This window comes from Schistocerca cancellata, chromosome 2 (assembly GCF_023864275.1).
Source record: "Schistocerca cancellata isolate TAMUIC-IGC-003103 chromosome 2, iqSchCanc2.1, whole genome shotgun sequence".
Taxonomy (NCBI): domain Eukaryota; kingdom Metazoa; phylum Arthropoda; class Insecta; order Orthoptera; family Acrididae; genus Schistocerca; species Schistocerca cancellata.
This window is the reverse complement of record NC_064627.1, coordinates 1,111,058,884-1,111,079,525: the sequence shown is the minus strand read 5'-3', so window position 1 is coordinate 1,111,079,525 and position 20,642 is coordinate 1,111,058,884. Positions and strand designations below refer to the sequence as shown.

The window sequence follows — 20,642 nt, the reverse complement described above, 5'->3', positions numbered from 1 at the left end:
ACGTAACGCGATCCTCGTAACTGAGAACTGTCGCGTTACGAATAGTTTTCCTTCGCCCCACGTCTCACTCCGTGTAGCCAGTGCGCTAGTCGCCGGATTTCGTTTCACAGCATCGTGTGTCTCCATGTGTCGACTTGTCTCGACTTAGCTCGGCTGACGCGAAAGCTGACGCTTGGAAACGGGCATATATGTAGAGGGCAGGCGCGAGAAACGACTGTGAGAGACCAAAAAACGACAAACACACGACAGAACCTTTCATTTTATTGTGGCCACAGATTCGCGCCTTAGTGTACCGAGAGGCAAGAGTGGCGTCAGCGTGCTGGACAGCATCATTAACGCTAAGCAGCAACGAAAGCGAAGTAAAAAGGCAAAATGAAAGAAGCCAAATGCAGGTCGAGCTCCCAGCTGGTCACCCATCCAAGTGCTAACCACGCCCAACGGTTCTTAACTACAATGAACAGACGAGAACCGCTGCACTCAGCGTGCTATGGCCGTTAGCCGCAACGCCGCGAAACGTGCAGACATATTGCTTGTTGTGCATGTCACTTGGTATTTACATGGCAGTGTCTCGCTGGAGGAAGCACTGTCTTTTACGAGAGAAAAATTAAATGGCACTTGCTGCGATCGAATACATGGCCTTTGTGTTCACAGCACGGCGCTCTAACCTACTGAGCTGACGAGCTGTGCAATGGGGCCACGTCAGCAGTCCAATACCCGGTCCACCGGCTCATCCACCTTCGTTACTGCCCTGCCAGTCATTTATACACGTATCTGCTTTCGTTGACTTTTGCTTTCTTGACGCTTGGACCCAAAAAGCACAACACAAAGAAAACGTAAACGCCCTGAGAATAGCCAAGACTCAGCAAACAAAAGTATGTTCGGCTACCGGGAATCGAATCCGGGCCGCCTGGCTGAAAGCCATGTCTCCTAACAGCTTTCCATTCCTTCTGACCGCCAGGCAATCAGACTTGCAGGGCAAGCTCCGTAATCACTGCCATCTCTAATAATATCTCTCGAACCTGTTTGCGCGTAATTTACTTGCTTTCCCGCACGAAGGAAATGGGCAGTTTTGGAATATTTAAAATTCATTGTCAGATGTGGGGTTCGAACCCACGCTCCCTTTCGGGAACCAGAGCTTAAATCTGGCGCCTTAGACCGCTCGGCCAATCTGACGGGCGAGCGCAAATAACGTGCTGCCGTCGTTTCTAGCTTCATCTCCAGAGCCTGACTGCGAAATTTGCTTGTTTTTTCTTGTGTGAAGGAAATACGTTTTTTTAGAGTATTTTAGACGAGTTGTCAGATGTGAGGTTGCACCCCACCCTCACTTTCGGGAACCACAGCTTAAATATGGTGCCTTACACCGTTGTTTTCCGTCGCCATCTGTCTTTAGTAGAACGAGCAGAACTCTAATTATCAATTTTTACATTGGCGCAGAGAAAACAACGAATGACAAGAAAAGGCCGTTCCCTATCAACGGCTACGCTGTGCATTTCACCCTTACGGGAAGCCAATGATATGCTCCAGGCGAGCATCAAACTAACCAACTTAACACTATGATACGTACGCGCTTTCTACTTCTGGACTGGCACACATATGCTCAATCGTCTCTGGATCGTCAGTAAGTACGTCACATTAGATATTTCTTTTATCACGCTGCTGTAAATTAAAGGGCAGTTTCTTCAACGGCTGTCAGTTCTGCTTCTAGTTACGCAACATCGTCCTAGCAGCACCTACACACTGCGTTCAGATGTGCTCACCTCCGCCCTGGCGTTGAGCGCCTACAGCGCCTTCGCCTTCGGCCTCTGGTGGCAGGAGGGTAGCCGACACATCGCGGCGTGAGTGAAGCACAGCGCAAGGCGGTGGTGGTGTAACGGTCAGCATGGTTGCTTCCCAAGCAGTTGATCCGGGTTCGATTCCCGGCCACCGCACGACACGTACATTTTTCTTCTAGGGATATTCCACGTAACGTAACGCGATCCTCGTAACTGAGAACTGTCGCGTTACGAATAGTTTTCCTTCGCCCCACGTCTCACTCCGTGTAGCCAGTGCGCTAGTCGCCGGATTTCGTTTCACAGCATCGTGTGTCTCCATGTGTCGACTTGTCTCGACTTTGCGAAAGCTGACGCTTGGAAACGGGCATATATGTAGAGGGCAGGCGCGAGAAACGACTGTGAGAGACCAAAAAACGACAAACACACGACAGAACCTTTCATTTTATTGTGGCCACAGATTCGCGCCTTAGTGTACCGAGAGGCAAGAGTGGCGTCAGCGTGCTGGACAGCATCATTAACGCTAAGCAGCAACGAAAGCGAAGTAAAAAGGCAAAATGAAAGAAGCCAAATGCAGGTCGAGCTCCCAGCTGGTCACCCATCCAAGTACTAACCACGCCCAACGGTTCTTAACTACAATGAACAGACGAGAACCGCTGCACTCAGCGTGCTATGGCCGTTAGCCGCAACGCCGCGAAACGTGCAGACATATTGCTTGTTGTGCATGTCACTTGGTATTTACATGGCAGTGTCTCGCTGGAGGAAGCACTGTCTTTTACGAGAGAAAAATTAAATGGCACTTGCTGCGATCGAATACATGGCCTTTGTGTTCACAGCACGGCGCTCTAACCTACTGAGCTGACGAGCTGTGCAATGGGGCCACGTCAGCAGTCCAATACCCGGTCCACCGGCTCATCCACCTTCGTTACTGCCCTGCCAGTCATTTATACACGTATCTGCTTTCGTTGACTTTTGCTTTCTTGACGCTTGGACCCAAAAAGCACAACACAAAGAAAACGTAAACGCCCTGAGAATAGCCAAGACTCAGCAAACAAAAGTATGTTCGGCTACCGGGAATCGAATCCGGGCCGCCTGGCTGAAAGCCATGTCTCCTAACAGCTTTCCATTCCTTCTGACCGCCAGGCAATCAGACTTGCAGGGCAAGCTCCGTAATCACTGCCATCTCTAATAATATCTCTCGAACCTGTTTGCGCGTAATTTACTTGCTTTCCCGCACGAAGGAAATGGGCAGTTTTGGAATATTTAAAATTCATTGTCAGATGTGGGGTTCGAACCCACGCTCCCTTTCGGGAACCAGAGCTTAAATCTGGCGCCTTAGACCGCTCGGCCAATCTGAAGTGCGAGCGCAAATAACGTGCTGCCGTCGTTTCTAGCTTCATCTCCAGAGCCTGACTGCGAAATTTGCTTGTTTTTTCTTGTGTGAAGGAAATACGTTTTTTTAGAGTATTTTAGACGAGTTGTCAGATGTGAGGTTGCACCCCACCCTCACTTTCGGGAACCACAGCTTAAATATGGTGCCTTACACCGTTGTTTTCCGTCGCCATCTGTCTTTAGTAGAACGAGCAGAACTCTAATTATCAATTTTTACATTGGCGCAGAGAAAACAACGAATGACAAGAAAAGGCCGTTCCCTATCAACGGCTACGCTGTGCATTTCACCCTTACGGGAAGCCAATGATATGCTCCAGGCGAGCATCAAACTAACCAACTTAACACTATGATACGTACGCGCTTTCTACTTCTGGACTGGCACACATATGCTCAATCGTCTCTGGATCGTCAGTAAGTACGTCACATTAGATATTTCTTTTATCACGCTGCTGTAAATTAAAGGGCAGTTTCTTCAACGGCTGTCAGTTCTGCTTCTAGTTACGCAACATCGTCCTAGCAGCACCTACACACTGCGTTCAGATGTGCTCACCTCCGCCCTGGCGTTGAGCGCCTACAGCGCCTTCGCCTTCGGCCTCTGGTGGCAGGAGGGTAGCCGACACATCGCGGCGTGAGTGAAGCACAGCGCAAGGCGGTGGTGGTGTAACGGTCAGCATGGTTGCTTCCCAAGCAGTTGATCCGGGTTCGATTCCCGGCCACCGCACGACACGTACATTTTTCTTCTAGGGATATTCCACGTAACGTAACGCGATCCTCGTAACTGAGAACTGTCGCGTTACGAATAGTTTTCCTTCGCCCCACGTCTCACTCCGTGTAGCCAGTGCGCTAGTCGCCGGATTTCGTTTCACAGCATCGTGTGTCTCCATGTGTCGACTTGTCTCGACTTTGCGAAAGCTGACGCTTGGAAACGGGCATATATGTAGAGGGCAGGCGCGAGAAACGACTGTGAGAGACCAAAAAACGACAAACACACGACAGAACCTTTCATTTTATTGTGGCCACAGATTCGCGCCTTAGTGTACCGAGAGGCAAGAGTGGCGTCAGCGTGCTGGACAGCATCATTAACGCTAAGCAGCAACGAAAGCGAAGTAAAAAGGCAAAATGAAAGAAGCCAAATGCAGGTCGAGCTCCCAGCTGGTCACCCATCCAAGTACTAACCACGCCCAACGGTTCTTAACTACAATGAACAGACGAGAACCGCTGCACTCAGCGTGCTATGGCCGTTAGCCGCAACGCCGCGAAACGTGCAGACATATTGCTTGTTGTGCATGTCACTTGGTATTTACATGGCAGTGTCTCGCTGGAGGAAGCACTGTCTTTTACGAGAGAAAAATTAAATGGCACTTGCTGCGATCGAATACATGGCCTTTGTGTTCACAGCACGGCGCTCTAACCTACTGAGCTGACGAGCTGTGCAATGGGGCCACGTCAGCAGTCCAATACCCGGTCCACCGGCTCATCCACCTTCGTTACTGCCCTGCCAGTCATTTATACACGTATCTGCTTTCGTTGACTTTTGCTTTCTTGACGCTTGGACCCAAAAAGCACAACACAAAGAAAACGTAAACGCCCTGAGAATAGCCAAGACTCAGCAAACAAAAGTATGTTCGGCTACCGGGAATCGAATCCGGGCCGCCTGGCTGAAAGCCATGTCTCCTAACAGCTTTCCATTCCTTCTGACCGCCAGGCAATCAGACTTGCAGGGCAAGCTCCGTAATCACTGCCATCTCTAATAATATCTCTCGAACCTGTTTGCGCGTAATTTACTTGCTTTCCCGCACGAAGGAAATGGGCAGTTTTGGAATATTTAAAATTCATTGTCAGATGTGGGGTTCGAACCCACGCTCCCTTTCGGGAACCAGAGCTTAAATCTGGCGCCTTAGACCGCTCGGCCAATCTGACGGGCGAGCGCAAATAACGTGCTGCCGTCGTTTCTAGCTTCATCTCCAGAGCCTGACTGCGAAATTTGCTTGTTTTTTCTTGTGTGAAGGAAATACGTTTTTTTAGAGTATTTTAGACGAGTTGTCAGATGTGAGGTTGCACCCCACCCTCACTTTCGGGAACCACAGCTTAAATATGGTGCCTTACACCGTTGTTTTCCGTCGCCATCTGTCTTTAGTAGAACGAGCAGAACTCTAATTATCAATTTTTACATTGGCGCAGAGAAAACAACGAATGACAAGAAAAGGCCGTTCCCTATCAACGGCTACGCTGTGCATTTCACCCTTACGGGAAGCCAATGATATGCTCCAGGCGAGCATCAAACTAACCAACTTAACACTATGATACGTACGCGCTTTCTACTTCTGGACTGGCACACATATGCTCAATCGTCTCTGGATCGTCAGTAAGTACGTCACATTAGATATTTCTTTTATCACGCTGCTGTAAATTAAAGGGCAGTTTCTTCAACGGCTGTCAGTTCTGCTTCTAGTTACGCAACATCGTCCTAGCAGCACCTACACACTGCGTTCAGATGTGCTCACCTCCGCCCTGGCGTTGAGCGCCTACAGCGCCTTCGCCTTCGGCCTCTGGTGGCAGGAGGGTAGCCGACACATCGCGGCGTGAGTGAAGCACAGCGCAAGGCGGTGGTGGTGTAACGGTCAGCATGGTTGCTTCCCAAGCAGTTGATCCGGGTTCGATTCCCGGCCAACGCACGACACGTACATTTTTCTTCTAGGGATATTCCACGTAACGTAACGCGATCCTCGTAACTGAGAACTGTCGCGTTACGAATAGTTTTCCTTCGCCCCACGTCTCACTCCGTGTAGCCAGTGCGCTAGTCGCCGGATTTCGTTTCACAGCATCGTGTGTCTCCATGTGTCGACTTGTCTCGACTTAGCTCGGCTGACGCGAAAGCTGACGCTTGGAAACGGGCATATATGTAGAGGGCAGGCGCGAGAAACGACTGTGAGAGACCAAAAAACGACAAACACACGACAGAACCTTTCATTTTATTGTGGCCACAGATTCGCGCCTTAGTGTACCGAGAGGCAAGAGTGGCGTCAGCGTGCTGGACAGCATCATTAACGCTAAGCAGCAACGAAAGCGAAGTAAAAAGGCAAAATGAAAGAAGCCAAATGCAGGTCGAGCTCCCAGCTGGTCACCCATCCAAGTACTAACCACGCCCAACGGTTCTTAACTACAATGAACAGACGAGAACCGCTGCACTCAGCGTGCTATGGCCGTTAGCCGCAACGCCGCGAAACGTGCAGACATATTGCTTGTTGTGCATGTCACTTGGTATTTACATGGCAGTGTCTCGCTGGAGGAAGCACTGTCTTTTACGAGAGAAAAATTAAATGGCACTTGCTGCGATCGAATACATGGCCTTTGTGTTCACAGCACGGCGCTCTAACCTACTGAGCTGACGAGCTGTGCAATGGGGCCACGTCAGCAGTCCAATACCCGGTCCACCGGCTCATCCACCTTCGTTACTGCCCTGCCAGTCATTTATACACGTATCTGCTTTCGTTGACTTTTGCTTTCTTGACGCTTGGACCCAAAAAGCACAACACAAAGAAAACGTAAACGCCCTGAGAATAGCCAAGACTCAGCAAACAAAAGTATGTTCGGCTACCGGGAATCGAATCCGGGCCGCCTGGCTGAAAGCCATGTCTCCTAACAGCTTTCCATTCCTTCTGACCGCCAGGCAATCAGACTTGCAGGGCAAGCTCCGTAATCACTGCCATCTCTAATAATATCTCTCGAACCTGTTTGCGCGTAATTTACTTGCTTTCCCGCACGAAGGAAATGGGCAGTTTTGGAATATTTAAAATTCATTGTCAGATGTGGGGTTCGAACCCACGCTCCCTTTCGGGAACCAGAGCTTAAATCTGGCGCCTTAGACCGCTCGGCCAATCTGACGTGCGAGCGCAAATAACGTGCTGCCGTCGTTTCTAGCTTCATCTCCAGAGCCTGACTGCGAAATTTGCTTGTTTTTTCTTGTGTGAAGGAAATACGTTTTTTTAGAGTATTTTAGACGAGTTGTCAGATGTGAGGTTGCACCCCACCCTCACTTTCGGGAACCACAGCTTAAATATGGTGCCTTACACCGTTGTTTTCCGTCGCCATCTGTCTTTAGTAGAACGAGCAGAACTCTAATTATCAATTTTTACATCGGCGCAGAGAAAACAACGAATGACAAGAAAAGGCCGTTCCCTATCAACGGCTACGCTGTGCATTTCACCCTTACGGGAAGCCAATGATATGCTCCAGGCGAGCATCAAACTAACCAACTTAACACTATGATACGTACGCGCTTTCTACTTCTGGACTGGCACACATATGCTCAATCGTCTCTGGATCGTCAGTAAGTACGTCACATTAGATATTTCTTTTATCACGCTGCTGTAAATTAAAGGGCAGTTTCTTCAACGGCTGTCAGTTCTGCTCCTAGTTACGCTACATCGTCCTAGCAGCACCTACACACTGCGTTCAGATGTGCTCATCTCCGCCCTGGCGTTGAGCGCCTACAGCGCCTTCGCCTTCGGCCTCTGGTGGCAGGAGGGTAGCCGACACATCGCGGCGTGAGTGAAGCGCAGCGCAAGGCGGTGGTGGTGTAACGGTCAGCATGGTTGCTTCCCAAGCAGTTGATCCGGGTTCGATTCCCGGCCACCGCACGACACGTACATTTTTCTTCTAGGGATATTCCACGTAACGTAACGCGATCCTCGTAACTGAGAACTGTCGCGTTACGAATAGTTTTCCTTCGCCCCACGTCTCACTCCGTGTAGCCAGTGCGCTAGTCGCCGGATTTCGTTTCACAGCATCGTGTGTCTCCATGTGTCGACTTGTCTCGACTTAGCTCGGCTGACGCGAAAGCTGACGCTTGGAAACGGGCATATATGTAGAGGGCAGGCGCGAGAAACGACTGTGAGAGACCAAAAAACGACAAACACACGACAGAACCTTTCATTTTATTGTGGCCACAGATTCGCGCCTTAGTGTACCGAGAGGCAAGAGTGGCGTCAGCGTGCTGGACAGCATCATTAACGCTAAGCAGCAACGAAAGCGAAGTAAAAAGGCAAAATGAAAGAAGCCAAATGCAGGTCGAGCTCCCAGCTGGTCACCCATCCAAGTACTAACCACGCCCAACGGTTCTTAACTACAATGAACAGACGAGAACCGCTGCACTCAGCGTGCTATGGCCGTTAGCCGCAACGCCGCGAAACGTGCAGACATATTGCTTGTTGTGCATGTCACTTGGTATTTACATGGCAGTGTCTCGCTGGAGGAAGCACTGTCTTTTACGAGAGAAAAATTAAATGGCACTTGCTGCGATCGAATACATGGCCTTTGTGTTCACAGCACGGCGCTCTAACCTACTGAGCTGACGAGCTGTGCAATGGGGCCACGTCAGCAGTCCAATACCCGGTCCACCGGCTCATCCACCTTCGTTACTGCCCTGCCAGTCATTTATACACGTATCTGCTTTCGTTGACTTTTGCTTTCTTGACGCTTGGACCCAAAAAGCACAACACAAAGAAAACGTAAACGCCCTGAGAATAGCCAAGACTCAGCAAACAAAAGTATGTTCGGCTACCGGGAATCGAATCCGGGCCGCCTGGCTGAAAGCCATGTCTCCTAACAGCTTTCCATTCCTTCTGACCGCCAGGCAATCAGACTTGCAGGGCAAGCTCCGTAATCACTGCCATCTCTAATAATATCTCTCGAACCTGTTTGCGCGTAATTTACTTGCTTTCCCGCACGAAGGAAATGGGCAGTTTTGGAATATTTAAAATTCATTGTCAGATGTGGGGTTCGAACCCACGCTCCCTTTCGGGAACCAGAGCTTAAATCTGGCGCCTTAGACCGCTCGGCCAATCTGACGTGCGAGCGCAAATAACGTGCTGCCGTCGTTTCTAGCTTCATCTCCAGAGCCTGACTGCGAAATTTGCTTGTTTTTTCTTGTGTGAAGGAAATACGTTTTTTTAGAGTATTTTAGACGAGTTGTCAGATGTGAGGTTGCACCCCACCCTCACTTTCGGGAACCACAGCTTAAATATGGTGCCTTACACCGATGTTTTCCGTCGCCATCTGTCTTTAGTAGAACGAGCAGAACTCTAATTATCAATTTTTACATTGGCGCAGAGAAAACAACGAATGACAAGAAAAGGCCGTTCCCTATCAACGGCTACGCTGTGCATTTCACCCTTACGGGAAGCCAATGATATGCTCCAGGCGAGCATCAAACTAACCAACTTAACACTATGATACGTACGCGCTTTCTACTTCTGGACTGGCACACATATGCTCAATCGTCTCTGGATCGTCAGTAAGTACGTCACATTAGATATTTCTTTTATCACGCTGCTGTAAATTAAAGTGCAGTTTCTTCAACGGCTGTCAGTTCTGCTTCTAGTTACGCTACATCGTCCTAGCAGCACCTACACACTGCGTTCAGATGTGCTCATCTCCGCCCTGGCGTTGAGCGCCTACAGCGCCTTCGCCTTCGTCCTCTGGTGGCAGGAGGGTAGCCGACACATCGCGGCGTGAGTGAAGCGCAGCGCAAGGCGGTGGTGGTGTAACGGTCAGTATGGTTGCTTCCCAAGCAATTGATCCGGGTTCGATTCCCGGCCACCGCACGACACGTACATTTTTCTTCTAGGGATATTCCACGTAACGTAACGCGATACTCGTAACTGAGAACTGTCGCGTTACGAATAGTTTTCCTTCGCCCCACGTCTCACTCCGTGTAGCCAGTGCGCTAGTCGCCGGATTTCGTTTCACAGCATCGTGTGTCTCCATGTGTCGACTTGTCTCGACTTTGCTCGGCTGACGCGAAAGCTGACGCTTGGAAACGGGCATATATGTAGAGGGCAGGCGCGAGAAACGACTGTGAGAGACCAAAAAACGACAAACACACGACAGAACCTTTCATTTTATTGTGGCCACAGATTCGCGCCTTAGTGTACCGAGAGGCAAGAGTGGCGTCAGCGTGCTGGACAGCATCATTAACGCTAAGCAGCAACGAAAGCGAAGTAAAAAGGCAAAATGAAAGAAGCCAAATGCAGGTCGAGCTCCCAGCTGGTCACCCATCCAAGTACTAACCACGCCCAACGGTTCTTAACTACAATGAACAGACGAGAACCGCTGCACTCAGCGTGCTATGGCCGTTAGCCGCAACGCCGCGAAACGTGCAGACATATTGCTTGTTGTGCATGTCACTTGGTATTTACATGGCAGTGTCTCGCTGGAGGAAGCACTGTCTTTTACGAGAGAAAAATTAAATGGCACTTGCTGCGATCGAATACATGGCCTTTGTGTTCACAGCACGGCGCTCTAACCTACTGAGCTGACGAGCTGTGCAATGGGGCCACGTCAGCAGTCCAATACCCGGTCCACCGGCTCATCCACCTTCGTTACTGCCCTGCCAGTCATTTATACACGTATCTGCTTTCGTTGACTTTTGCTTTCTTGACGCTTGGACCCAAAAAGCACAACACAAAGAAAACGTAAACGCCCTGAGAATAGCCAAGACTCAGCAAACAAAAGTATGTTCGGCTACCGGGAATCGAATCCGGGCCGCCTGGCTGAAAGCCATGTCTCCTAACAGCTTTCCATTCCTTCTGACCGCCAGGCAATCAGACTTGCAGGGCAAGCTCCGTAATCACTGCCATCTCTAATAATATCTCTCGAACCTGTTTGCGCGTAATTTACTTGCTTTCCCGCACGAAGGAAATGGGCAGTTTTGGAATATTTAAAATTCATTGTCAGATGTGGGGTTCGAACCCACGCTCCCTTTCGGGAACCAGAGCTTAAATCTGGCGCCTTAGACCGCTCGGCCAATCTGACGTGCGAGCGCAAATAACGTGCTGCCGTCGTTTCTAGCTTCATCTCCAGAGCCTGACTGCGAAATTTGCTTGTTTTTTCTTGTGTGAAGGAAATACGTTTTTTTAGAGTATTTTAGACGAGTTGTCAGATGTGAGGTTGCACCCCACCCTCACTTTCGGGAACCACAGCTTAAATATGGTGCCTTACACCGTTGTTTTCCGTCGCCATCTGTCTTTAGTAGAACGAGCAGAACTCTAATTATCAATTTTTACATCGGCGCAGAGAAAACAACGAATGACAAGAAAAGGCCGTTCCCTATCAACGGCTACGCTGTGCATTTCACCCTTACGGGAAGCCAATGATATGCTCCAGGCGAGCATCAAACTAACCAACTTAACACTATGATACGTACGCGCTTTCTACTTCTGGACTGGCACACATATGCTCAATCGTCTCTGGATCGTCAGTAAGTACGTCACATTAGATATTTCTTTTATCACGCTGCTGTAAATTAAAGGGCAGTTTCTTCAACGGCTGTCAGTTCTGCTCCTAGTTACGCTACATCGTCCTAGCAGCACCTACACACTGCGTTCAGATGTGCTCATCTCCGCCCTGGCGTTGAGCGCCTACAGCGCCTTCGCCTTCGGCCTCTGGTGGCAGGAGGGTAGCCGACACATCGCGGCGTGAGTGAAGCGCAGCGCAAGGCGGTGGTGGTGTAACGGTCAGCATGGTTGCTTCCCAAGCAGTTGATCCGGGTTCGATTCCCGGCCACCGCACGACACGTACATTTTTCTTCTAGGGATATTCCACGTAACGTAACGCGATCCTCGTAACTGAGAACTGTCGCGTTACGAATAGTTTTCCTTCGCCCCACGTCTCACTCCGTGTAGCCAGTGCGCTAGTCGCCGGATTTCGTTTCACAGCATCGTGTGTCTCCATGTGTCGACTTGTCTCGACTTTGCTCGGCTGACGCGAAAGCTGACGCTTGGAAACGGGCATATATGTAGAGGGCAGGCGCGAGAAACGACTGTGAGAGACCAAAAAACGACAAACACACGACAGAACCTTTCATTTTATTGTGGCCACAGATTCGCGCCTTAGTGTACCGAGAGGCAAGAGTGGCGTCAGCGTGCTGGACAGCATCATTAACGCTAAGCAGCAACGAAAGCGAAGTAAAAAGGCAAAATGAAAGAAGCCAAATGCAGGTCGAGCTCCCAGCTGGTCACCCATCCAAGTACTAACCACGCCCAACGGTTCTTAACTACAATGAACAGACGAGAACCGCTGCACTCAGCGTGCTATGGCCGTTAGCCGCAACGCCGCGAAACGTGCAGACATATTGCTTGTTGTGCATGTCACTTGGTATTTACATGGCAGTGTCTCGCTGGAGGAAGCACTGTCTTTTACGAGAGAAAAATTAAATGGCACTTGCTGCGATCGAATACATGGCCTTTGTGTTCACAGCACGGCGCTCTAACCTACTGAGCTGACGAGCTGTGCAATGGGGCCACGTCAGCAGTCCAATACCCGGTCCACCGGCTCATCCACCTTCGTTACTGCCCTGCCAGTCATTTATACACGTATCTGCTTTCGTTGACTTTTGCTTTCTTGACGCTTGGACCCAAAAAGCACAACACAAAGAAAACGTAAACGCCCTGAGAATAGCCAAGACTCAGCAAACAAAAGTATGTTCGGCTACCGGGAATCGAATCCGGGCCGCCTGGCTGAAAGCCATGTCTCCTAACAGCTTTCCATTCCTTCTGACCGCCAGGCAATCAGACTTGCAGGGCAAGCTCCGTAATCACTGCCATCTCTAATAATATCTCTCGAACCTGTTTGCGCGTAATTTACTTGCTTTCCCGCACGAAGGAAATGGGCAGTTTTGGAATATTTAAAATTCATTGTCAGATGTGGGGTTCGAACCCACGCTCCCTTTCGGGAACCAGAGCTTAAATCTGGCGCCTTAGACCGCTCGGCCAATCTGACGTGCGAGCGCAAATAACGTGCTGCCGTCGTTTCTAGCTTCATCTCCAGAGCCTGACTGCGAAATTTGCTTGTTTTTTCTTGTGTGAAGGAAATACGTTTTTTTAGAGTATTTTAGACGAGTTGTCAGATGTGAGGTTGCACCCCACCCTCACTTTCGGGAACCACAGCTTAAATATGGTGCCTTACACCGATGTTTTCCGTCGCCATCTGTCTTTAGTAGAACGAGCAGAACTCTAATTATCAATTTTTACATTGGCGCAGAGAAAACAACGAATGACAAGAAAAGGCCGTTCCCTATCAACGGCTACGCTGTGCATTTCACCCTTACGGGAAGCCAATGATATGCTCCAGGCGAGCATCAAACTAACCAACTTAACACTATGATACGTACGCGCTTTCTACTTCTGGACTGGCACACATATGCTCAATCGTCTCTGGATCGTCAGTAAGTACGTCACATTAGATATTTCTTTTATCACGCTGCTGTAAATTAAAGTGCAGTTTCTTCAACGGCTGTCAGTTCTGCTTCTAGTTACGCTACATCGTCCTAGCAGCACCTACACACTGCGTTCAGATGTGCTCATCTCCGCCCTGGCGTTGAGCGCCTACAGCGCCTTCGCCTTCGGCCTCTGGTGGCAGGAGGGTAGCCGACACATCGCGGCGTGAGTGAAGCGCAGCGCAAGGCGGTGGTGGTGTAACGGTCAGTATGGTTGCTTCCCAAGCAATTGATCCGGGTTCGATTCCCGGCCACCGCACGACACGTACATTTTTCTTCTAGGGATATTCCACGTAACGTAACGCGATCCTCGTAACTGAGAACTGTCGCGTTACGAATAGTTTTCCTTCGCCCCACGTCTCACTCCGTGTAGCCAGTGCGCTAGTCGCCGGATTTCGTTTCACAGCATCGTGTGTCTCCATGTGTCGACTTGTCTCGACTTTGCTCGGCTGACGCGAAAGCTGACGCTTGGAAACGGGCATATATGTAGAGGGCAGGCGCGAGAAACGACTGTGAGAGACCAAAAAACGACAAACACACGACAGAACCTTTCATTTTATTGTGGCCACAGATTCGCGCCTTAGTGTACCGAGAGGCAAGAGTGGCGTCAGCGTGCTGGACAGCATCATTAACGCTAAGCAGCAACGAAAGCGAAGTAAAAAGGCAAAATGAAAGAAGCCAAATGCAGGTCGAGCTCCCAGCTGGTCACCCATCCAAGTACTAACCACGCCCAACGGTTCTTAACTACAATGAACAGACGAGAACCGCTGCACTCAGCGTGCTATGGCCGTTAGCCGCAACGCCGCGAAACGTGCAGACATATTGCTTGTTGTGCATGTCACTTGGTATTTACATGGCAGTGTCTCGCTGGAGGAAGCACTGTCTTTTACGAGAGAAAAATTAAATGGCACTTGCTGCGATCGAATACATGGCCTTTGTGTTCACAGCACGGCGCTCTAACCTACTGAGCTGACGAGCTGTGCAATGGGGCCACGTCAGCAGTCCAATACCCGGTCCACCGGCTCATCCACCTTCGTTACTGCCCTGCCAGTCATTTATACACGTATCTGCTTTCGTTGACTTTTGCTTTCTTGACGCTTGGACCCAAAAAGCACAACACAAAGAAAACGTAAACGCCCTGAGAATAGCCAAGACTCAGCAAACAAAAGTATGTTCGGCTACCGGGAATCGAATCCGGGCCGCCTGGCTGAAAGCCATGTCTCCTAACAGCTTTCCATTCCTTCTGACCGCCAGGCAATCAGACTTGCAGGGCAAGCTCCGTAATCACTGCCATCTCTAATAATATCTCTCGAACCTGTTTGCGCGTAATTTACTTGCTTTCCCGCACGAAGGAAATAGGCAGTTTTGGAATATTTAAAATTCATTGTCAGATGTGGGGTTCGAACCCACGCTCCCTTTCGGGAACCAGAGCTTAAATCTGGCGCCTTAGACCGCTCGGCCAATCTGACGTGCGAGCGCAAATAACGTGCTGCCGTCGTTTCTAGCTTCATCTCCAGAGCCTGACTGCGAAATTTGCTTGTTTTTTCTTGTGTGAAGGAAATACGTTTTTTTAGAGTATTTTAGACGAGTTGTCAGATGTGAGGTTGCACCCCACCCTCACTTTCGGGAACCACAGCTTAAATATGGTGCCTTACACCGATGTTTTCCGTCGCCATCTGTCTTTAGTAGAACGAGCAGAACTCTAATTATCAATTTTTACATTGGCGCAGAGAAAACAACGAATGACAAGAAAAGGCCGTTCCCTATCAACGGCTACGCTGTGCATTTCACCCTTACGGGAAGCCAATGATATGCTCCAGGCGAGCATCAAACTAACCAACTTAACACTATGATACGTACGCGCTTTCTACTTCTGGACTGGCACACATATGCTCAATCGTCTCTGGATCGTCAGTAAGTACGTCACATTAGATATTTCTTTTATCACGCTGCTGTAAATTAAAGTGCAGTTTCTTCAACGGCTGTCAGTTCTGCTTCTAGTTACGCTACATCGTCCTAGCAGCACCTACACACTGCGTTCAGATGTGCTCATCTCCGCCCTGGCGTTGAGCGCCTACAGCGCCTTCGCCTTCGGCCTCTGGTGGCAGGAGGGTAGCCGACACATCGCGGCGTGAGTGAAGCGCAGCGCAAGGCGGTGGTGGTGTAACGGTCAGTATGGTTGCTTCCCAAGCAATTGATCCGGGTTCGATTCCCGGCCACCGCACGACACGTACATTTTTCTTCTAGGGATATTCCACGTAACGTAACGCGATCCTCGTAACTGAGAACTGTCGCGTTACGAATAGTTTTCCTTCGCCCCACGTCTCACTCCGTGTAGCCAGTGCGCTAGTCGCCGGATTTCGTTTCACAGCATCGTGTGTCTCCATGTGTCGACTTGTCTCGACTTTGCTCGGCTGACGCGAAAGCTGACGCTTGGAAACGGGCATATATGTAGAGGGCAGGCGCGAGAAACGACTGTGAGAGACCAAAAAACGACAAACACACGACAGAACCTTTCATTTTATTGTGGCCACAGATTCGCGCCTTAGTGTACCGAGAGGCAAGAGTGGCGTCAGCGTGCTGGACAGCATCATTAACGCTAAGCAGCAACGAAAGCGAAGTAAAAAGGCAAAATGAAAGAAGCCAAATGCAGGTCGAGCTCCCAGCTGGTCACCCATCCAAGTACTAACCACGCCCAACGGTTCTTAACTACAATGAACAGACGAGAACCGCTGCACTCAGCGTGCTATGGCCGTTAGCCGCAACGCCGCGAAACGTGCAGACATATTGCTTGTTGTGCATGTCACTTGGTATTTACATGGCAGTGTCTCGCTGGAGGAAGCACTGTCTTTTACGAGAGAAAAATTAAATGGCACTTGCTGCGATCGAATACATGGCCTTTGTGTTCACAGCACGGCGCTCTAACCTACTGAGCTGACGAGCTGTGCAATGGGGCCACGTCAGCAGTCCAATACCCGGTCCACCGGCTCATCCACCTTCGTTACTGCCCTGCCAGTCATTTATACACGTATCTGCTTTCGTTGACTTTTGCTTTCTTGACGCTTGGACCCAAAAAGCACAACACAAAGAAAACGTAAACGCCCTGAGAATAGCCAAGACTCAGCAAACAAAAGTATGTTCGGCTACCGGGAATCGAATCCGGGCCGCCTGGCTGAAAGCCATGTCTCCTAACAGCTTTCCATTCCTTCTGACCGCCAGGCAATCAGACTTGCAGGGCAAGCTCCGTAATCACTGCCATCTCTAATAATATCTCTCGAACCTGTTTGCGCGTAATTTACTTGCTTTCCCGCACGAAGGAAATGGGCAGTTTTGGAATATTTAAAATTCATTGTCAGATGTGGGGTTCGAACCCACGCTCCCTTTCGGGAACCAGAGCTTAAATCTGGCGCCTTAGACCGCTCGGCCAATCTGACGTGCGAGCGCAAATAACGTGCTGCCGTCGTTTCTAGCTTCATCTCCAGAGCCTGACTGCGAAATTTGCTTGTTTTTTCTTGTGTGAAGGAAATACGTTTTTTTAGAGTATTTTAGACGAGTTGTCAGATGTGAGGTTGCACCCCACCCTCACTTTTGGGAACCACAGCTTAAATATGGTGCCTTACACCGTTGTTTTCCGTCGCCATCTGTCTTTAGTAGAACGAGCAGAACTCTAATTATCAATTTTTACATCGGCGCAGAGAAAACAACGAATGACAAGAAAAGGCCGTTCCCTATCAACGGCTACGCTGTGCATTTCACCCTTACGGGAAGCCAATGATATGCTCCAGGCGAGCATCAAACTAACCAACTTAACACTATGATACGTACGCGCTTTCTACTTCTGGACTGGCACACATATGCTCAATCGTCTCTGGATCGTCAGTAAGTACGTCACATTAGATATTTCTTTTATCACGCTGCTGTAAATTAAAGGGCAGTTTCTTCAACGGCTGTCAGTTCTGCTTCTAGTTACGCTACATCGTCCTAGCAGCACCTACACACTGCGTTCAGATGTGCTCACCTCCGCCCTGGCGTTGAGCGCCTACAGCGCCTTCGCCTTCGGCCTCTGGTGGCAGGAGGCTAGCCGACACATCGCGGCGTGAGTGAAGCGCAGCGCAAGGCGGTGGTGGTGTAACGGTCAGCATGGTTGCTTCCCAAGCAGTTGATCCGGGTTCGATTCCCGGCCACCGCACGACACGTACATTTTTCTTCTAGGGATATTCCACGTAACGTAACGCGATCCTCGTAACTGAGAACTGTCGCGTTACGAATAGTTTTCCTTCGCCCCACGTCTCACTCCGTGTAGCCAGTGCGCTAGTCGCCGGATTTCGTTTCACAGCATCGTGTGTCTCCATGTGTCGACTTGTCTCGACTTTGCTCGGCTGACGCGAAAGCTGACGCTTGGAAACGGGCATATATGTAGAGGGCAGGCGCGAGAAACGACTGTGAGAGACCAAAAAACGACAAACACACGACAGAACCTTTCATTTTATTGTGGCCACAGATTCGCGCCTTAGTGTACCGAGAGGCAAGAGTGGCGTCAGCGTGCTGGACAGCATCATTAACGCTAAGCAGCAACGAAAGCGAAGTAAAAAGGCAAAATGAAAGAAGCCAAATGCAGGTCGAGCTCCCAGCTGGTCACCCATCCAAGTACTAACCACGCCCAACGGTTCTTAACTACAATGAACAGACGAGAACCGCTGCACTCAGCGTGCTATGGCCGTTAGCCGCAACGCCGCGAAACGTGCAGACATATTGCTTGTTGTGCATGTCACTTGGTATTTACATGGCAGTGTCTCGCTGGAGGAAGCACTGTCTTTTACGAGAGAAAAATTAAATGGCACTTGCTGCGATCGAATACATGGCCTTTGTGTTCACAGCACGGCGCTCTAACCTACTGAGCTGACGAGCTGTGCAATGGGGCCACGTCAGCAGTCCAATACCCGGTCCACCGGCTCATCCACCTTCGTTACTGCCCTGCCAGTCATTTATACACGTATCTGCTTTCGTTGACTTTTGCTTTCTTGACGCTTGGACCCAAAAAGCACAACACAAAGAAAACGTAAACGCCCTGAGAATAGCCAAGACTCAGCAAACAAAAGTATGTTCGGCTACCGGGAATCGAATCCGGGCCGCCTGGCTGAAAGCCATGTCTCCTAACAGCTTTCCATTCCTTCTGACCGCCAGGCAATCAGACTTGCAGGGCAAGCTCCGTAATCACTGCCATCTCTAATAATATCTCTCGAACCTGTTTGCGCGTAATTTACTTGCTTTCCCGCACGAAGGAAATGGGCAGTTTTGGAATATTTAAAATTCATTGTCAGATGTGGGGTTCGAACCCACGCTCCCTTTCGGGAACCAGAGCTTAAATCTGGCGCCTTAGACCGCTCGGCCAATCTGACGTGCGAGCGCAAATAACGTGCTGCCGTCGTTTCTAGCTTCATCTCCAGAGCCTGACTGCGAAATTTGCTTGTTTTTTCTTGTGTGAAGGAAATACGTTTTTTTAGAGTATTTTAGACGAGTTGTCAGATGTGAGGTTGCACCCCACCCTCACTTTTGGGAACCACAGCTTAAATATGGTGCCTTACACCGTTGTTTTCCGTCGCCATCTGTCTTTAGTAGAACGAGCAGAACTCTAATTATCAATTTTTACATCGGCGCAGAGAAAACAACGAATGACAAGAAAAGGCCGTTCCCTATCAACGGCTACGCTGTGCATTTCACCCTTACGGGAAGCCAATGATATGCTCCAGGCGAGCATCAAACTAACCAACTTAACACTATGATACGTACGCGCTTTCTACTTCTGGACTGGCACACATATGCTCAATCGTCTCTGGATCGTCAGTAAGTACGTCACATTAGATATTTCTTTTATCACGCTGCTGTAAATTAAAGGGCAGTTTCTTCAACGGCTGTCAGTTCTGCTTCTAGTTACGCTACATCGTCCTAGCAGCACCTACACACTGCGTTCAGATGTGCTCACCTCCGCCCTGGCGTTGAGCGCCTACAGCGCCTTCGCCTTCGGCCTCTGGTGGCAGGAGGCTAGCCGACACATCGCGGCGTGAGTGAAGCGCAGCGCAAGGCGGTGGTGGTGTAACGGTCAGCATGGTTGCTTCCCAAGCAGTTGATCCGGGTTCGATTCCCGGCCACCGCACGACACGTACATTTTTCTTCTAGGGATATTCCACGTAACGTAACGCGATCCTCGTAACTGAGAACTGTCGCGTTACGAATAGTTTTCCTTCGCCCCACGTCTCACTCCGTGTAGCCAGTGCGCTAGTCGCCGGATTTCGTTTCACAGCATCGTGTGTCTCCATGTGTCGACTTGTCTCGACTTTGCTCGGCTGACGCGAAAGCTGACGCTTGGAAACGGGCATATATGTAGAGGGCAGGCGCGAGAAACGACTGTGAGAGACCAAAAAACGACAAACACACGACAGAACCTTTCATTTTATTGTGGCCACAGATTCGCGCCTTAGTGTACCGAGAGGCAAGAGTGGCGTCAGCGTGCTGGACAGCATCATTAACGCTAAGCAGCAACGAAAGCGAAGTAAAAAGGCAAAATGAAAGAAGCCAAATGCAGGTCGAGCTCCCAGCTGGTCACCCATCCAAGTACTAACCACGCCCAACGGTTCTTAACTACAATGAACAGACGAGAACCGCTGCACTCAGCGTGCTATGGCCGTTAGCCGCAACGCCGCGAAACGTGCAGACATATTGCTTGTTGTGCATGTCACTTGGTATTTACATGGCAGTGTCTCGCTGGAGGAAGCACTGTCTTTTACGAGAGAAAAATTAAATGGCACTTGCTGCGATCGAATACATGGCCTTTGTGTTCACAGCACGGCGCTCTAACCTACTGAGCTGACGAGCTGTGCAATGGGGCCACGTCAGCAGTCCAATACCCGGTCCACCGGCTCATCCACCTTCGTTACTGCCCTGCCAGTCATTTATACACGTATCTGCTTTCGTTGACTTTTGCTTTCTTGACGCTTGGACCCAAAAAGCACAACACAAAGAAAACGTAAACGCCCTGAGAATAGCCAAGACTCAGCAAACAAAAGTATGTTCGGCTACCGGGAATCGAATCCGGGCCGCCTGGCTGAAAGCCATGTCTCCTAACAGCTTTCCATTCCTTCTGACCGCCAGGCAATCAGACTTGCAGGGCAAGCTCCGTAATCACTGCCATCTCTAATAATATCTCT

General features: G+C 49.9%; 20 non-coding genes across 20 annotated transcripts; 10 read left to right on the top strand and 10 right to left on the bottom strand.

The window, feature by feature from the left end:
- Positions 1-1,089: 1,089 nt before the first annotated feature.
- Trnal-uaa (transfer RNA leucine (anticodon UAA)) lies at positions 1,090-1,173 on the bottom strand. Its single transcript has one exon. It is a non-coding gene; the product is annotated as a tRNA-Leu (tRNA).
- A 683-nt stretch (positions 1,174-1,856) lies between these two features.
- Positions 1,857-1,928, top strand: Trnag-ccc (transfer RNA glycine (anticodon CCC)). Its single transcript has one exon. It is a non-coding gene; the product is annotated as a tRNA-Gly (tRNA).
- Positions 1,929-3,043: 1,115 nt separating this feature from the next.
- Trnal-uaa (transfer RNA leucine (anticodon UAA)) lies at positions 3,044-3,127 on the bottom strand. Its single transcript has one exon. It is a non-coding gene; the product is annotated as a tRNA-Leu (tRNA).
- A 683-nt stretch (positions 3,128-3,810) lies between these two features.
- Trnag-ccc (transfer RNA glycine (anticodon CCC)) lies at positions 3,811-3,882 on the top strand. Its single transcript has one exon. It is a non-coding gene; the product is annotated as a tRNA-Gly (tRNA).
- A 1,115-nt stretch (positions 3,883-4,997) lies between these two features.
- Trnal-uaa (transfer RNA leucine (anticodon UAA)) lies at positions 4,998-5,081 on the bottom strand. The gene has a single exon. It is a non-coding gene; the product is annotated as a tRNA-Leu (tRNA).
- A 683-nt stretch (positions 5,082-5,764) lies between these two features.
- On the top strand, positions 5,765-5,836 carry Trnag-ccc (transfer RNA glycine (anticodon CCC)). The gene has a single exon. It is a non-coding gene; the product is annotated as a tRNA-Gly (tRNA).
- Positions 5,837-6,962: 1,126 nt separating this feature from the next.
- Trnal-uaa (transfer RNA leucine (anticodon UAA)) lies at positions 6,963-7,046 on the bottom strand. Its single transcript has one exon. It is a non-coding gene; the product is annotated as a tRNA-Leu (tRNA).
- A 683-nt stretch (positions 7,047-7,729) lies between these two features.
- Trnag-ccc (transfer RNA glycine (anticodon CCC)) lies at positions 7,730-7,801 on the top strand. Its single transcript has one exon. It is a non-coding gene; the product is annotated as a tRNA-Gly (tRNA).
- Positions 7,802-8,927: 1,126 nt separating this feature from the next.
- On the bottom strand, positions 8,928-9,011 carry Trnal-uaa (transfer RNA leucine (anticodon UAA)). Its single transcript has one exon. It is a non-coding gene; the product is annotated as a tRNA-Leu (tRNA).
- Positions 9,012-9,694: 683 nt separating this feature from the next.
- Trnag-ccc (transfer RNA glycine (anticodon CCC)) lies at positions 9,695-9,766 on the top strand. The gene has a single exon. It is a non-coding gene; the product is annotated as a tRNA-Gly (tRNA).
- A 1,126-nt stretch (positions 9,767-10,892) lies between these two features.
- On the bottom strand, positions 10,893-10,976 carry Trnal-uaa (transfer RNA leucine (anticodon UAA)). The gene has a single exon. It is a non-coding gene; the product is annotated as a tRNA-Leu (tRNA).
- A 683-nt stretch (positions 10,977-11,659) lies between these two features.
- On the top strand, positions 11,660-11,731 carry Trnag-ccc (transfer RNA glycine (anticodon CCC)). Its single transcript has one exon. It is a non-coding gene; the product is annotated as a tRNA-Gly (tRNA).
- Positions 11,732-12,857: 1,126 nt separating this feature from the next.
- Positions 12,858-12,941, bottom strand: Trnal-uaa (transfer RNA leucine (anticodon UAA)). Its single transcript has one exon. It is a non-coding gene; the product is annotated as a tRNA-Leu (tRNA).
- A 683-nt stretch (positions 12,942-13,624) lies between these two features.
- Trnag-ccc (transfer RNA glycine (anticodon CCC)) lies at positions 13,625-13,696 on the top strand. The gene has a single exon. It is a non-coding gene; the product is annotated as a tRNA-Gly (tRNA).
- Positions 13,697-14,822: 1,126 nt separating this feature from the next.
- Positions 14,823-14,906, bottom strand: Trnal-uaa (transfer RNA leucine (anticodon UAA)). Its single transcript has one exon. It is a non-coding gene; the product is annotated as a tRNA-Leu (tRNA).
- Positions 14,907-15,589: 683 nt separating this feature from the next.
- Trnag-ccc (transfer RNA glycine (anticodon CCC)) lies at positions 15,590-15,661 on the top strand. The gene has a single exon. It is a non-coding gene; the product is annotated as a tRNA-Gly (tRNA).
- A 1,126-nt stretch (positions 15,662-16,787) lies between these two features.
- Positions 16,788-16,871, bottom strand: Trnal-uaa (transfer RNA leucine (anticodon UAA)). Its single transcript has one exon. It is a non-coding gene; the product is annotated as a tRNA-Leu (tRNA).
- Positions 16,872-17,554: 683 nt separating this feature from the next.
- On the top strand, positions 17,555-17,626 carry Trnag-ccc (transfer RNA glycine (anticodon CCC)). The gene has a single exon. It is a non-coding gene; the product is annotated as a tRNA-Gly (tRNA).
- A 1,126-nt stretch (positions 17,627-18,752) lies between these two features.
- Positions 18,753-18,836, bottom strand: Trnal-uaa (transfer RNA leucine (anticodon UAA)). Its single transcript has one exon. It is a non-coding gene; the product is annotated as a tRNA-Leu (tRNA).
- A 683-nt stretch (positions 18,837-19,519) lies between these two features.
- On the top strand, positions 19,520-19,591 carry Trnag-ccc (transfer RNA glycine (anticodon CCC)). The gene has a single exon. It is a non-coding gene; the product is annotated as a tRNA-Gly (tRNA).
- The last annotated feature ends 1,051 nt before the right edge of the window (positions 19,592-20,642 follow it).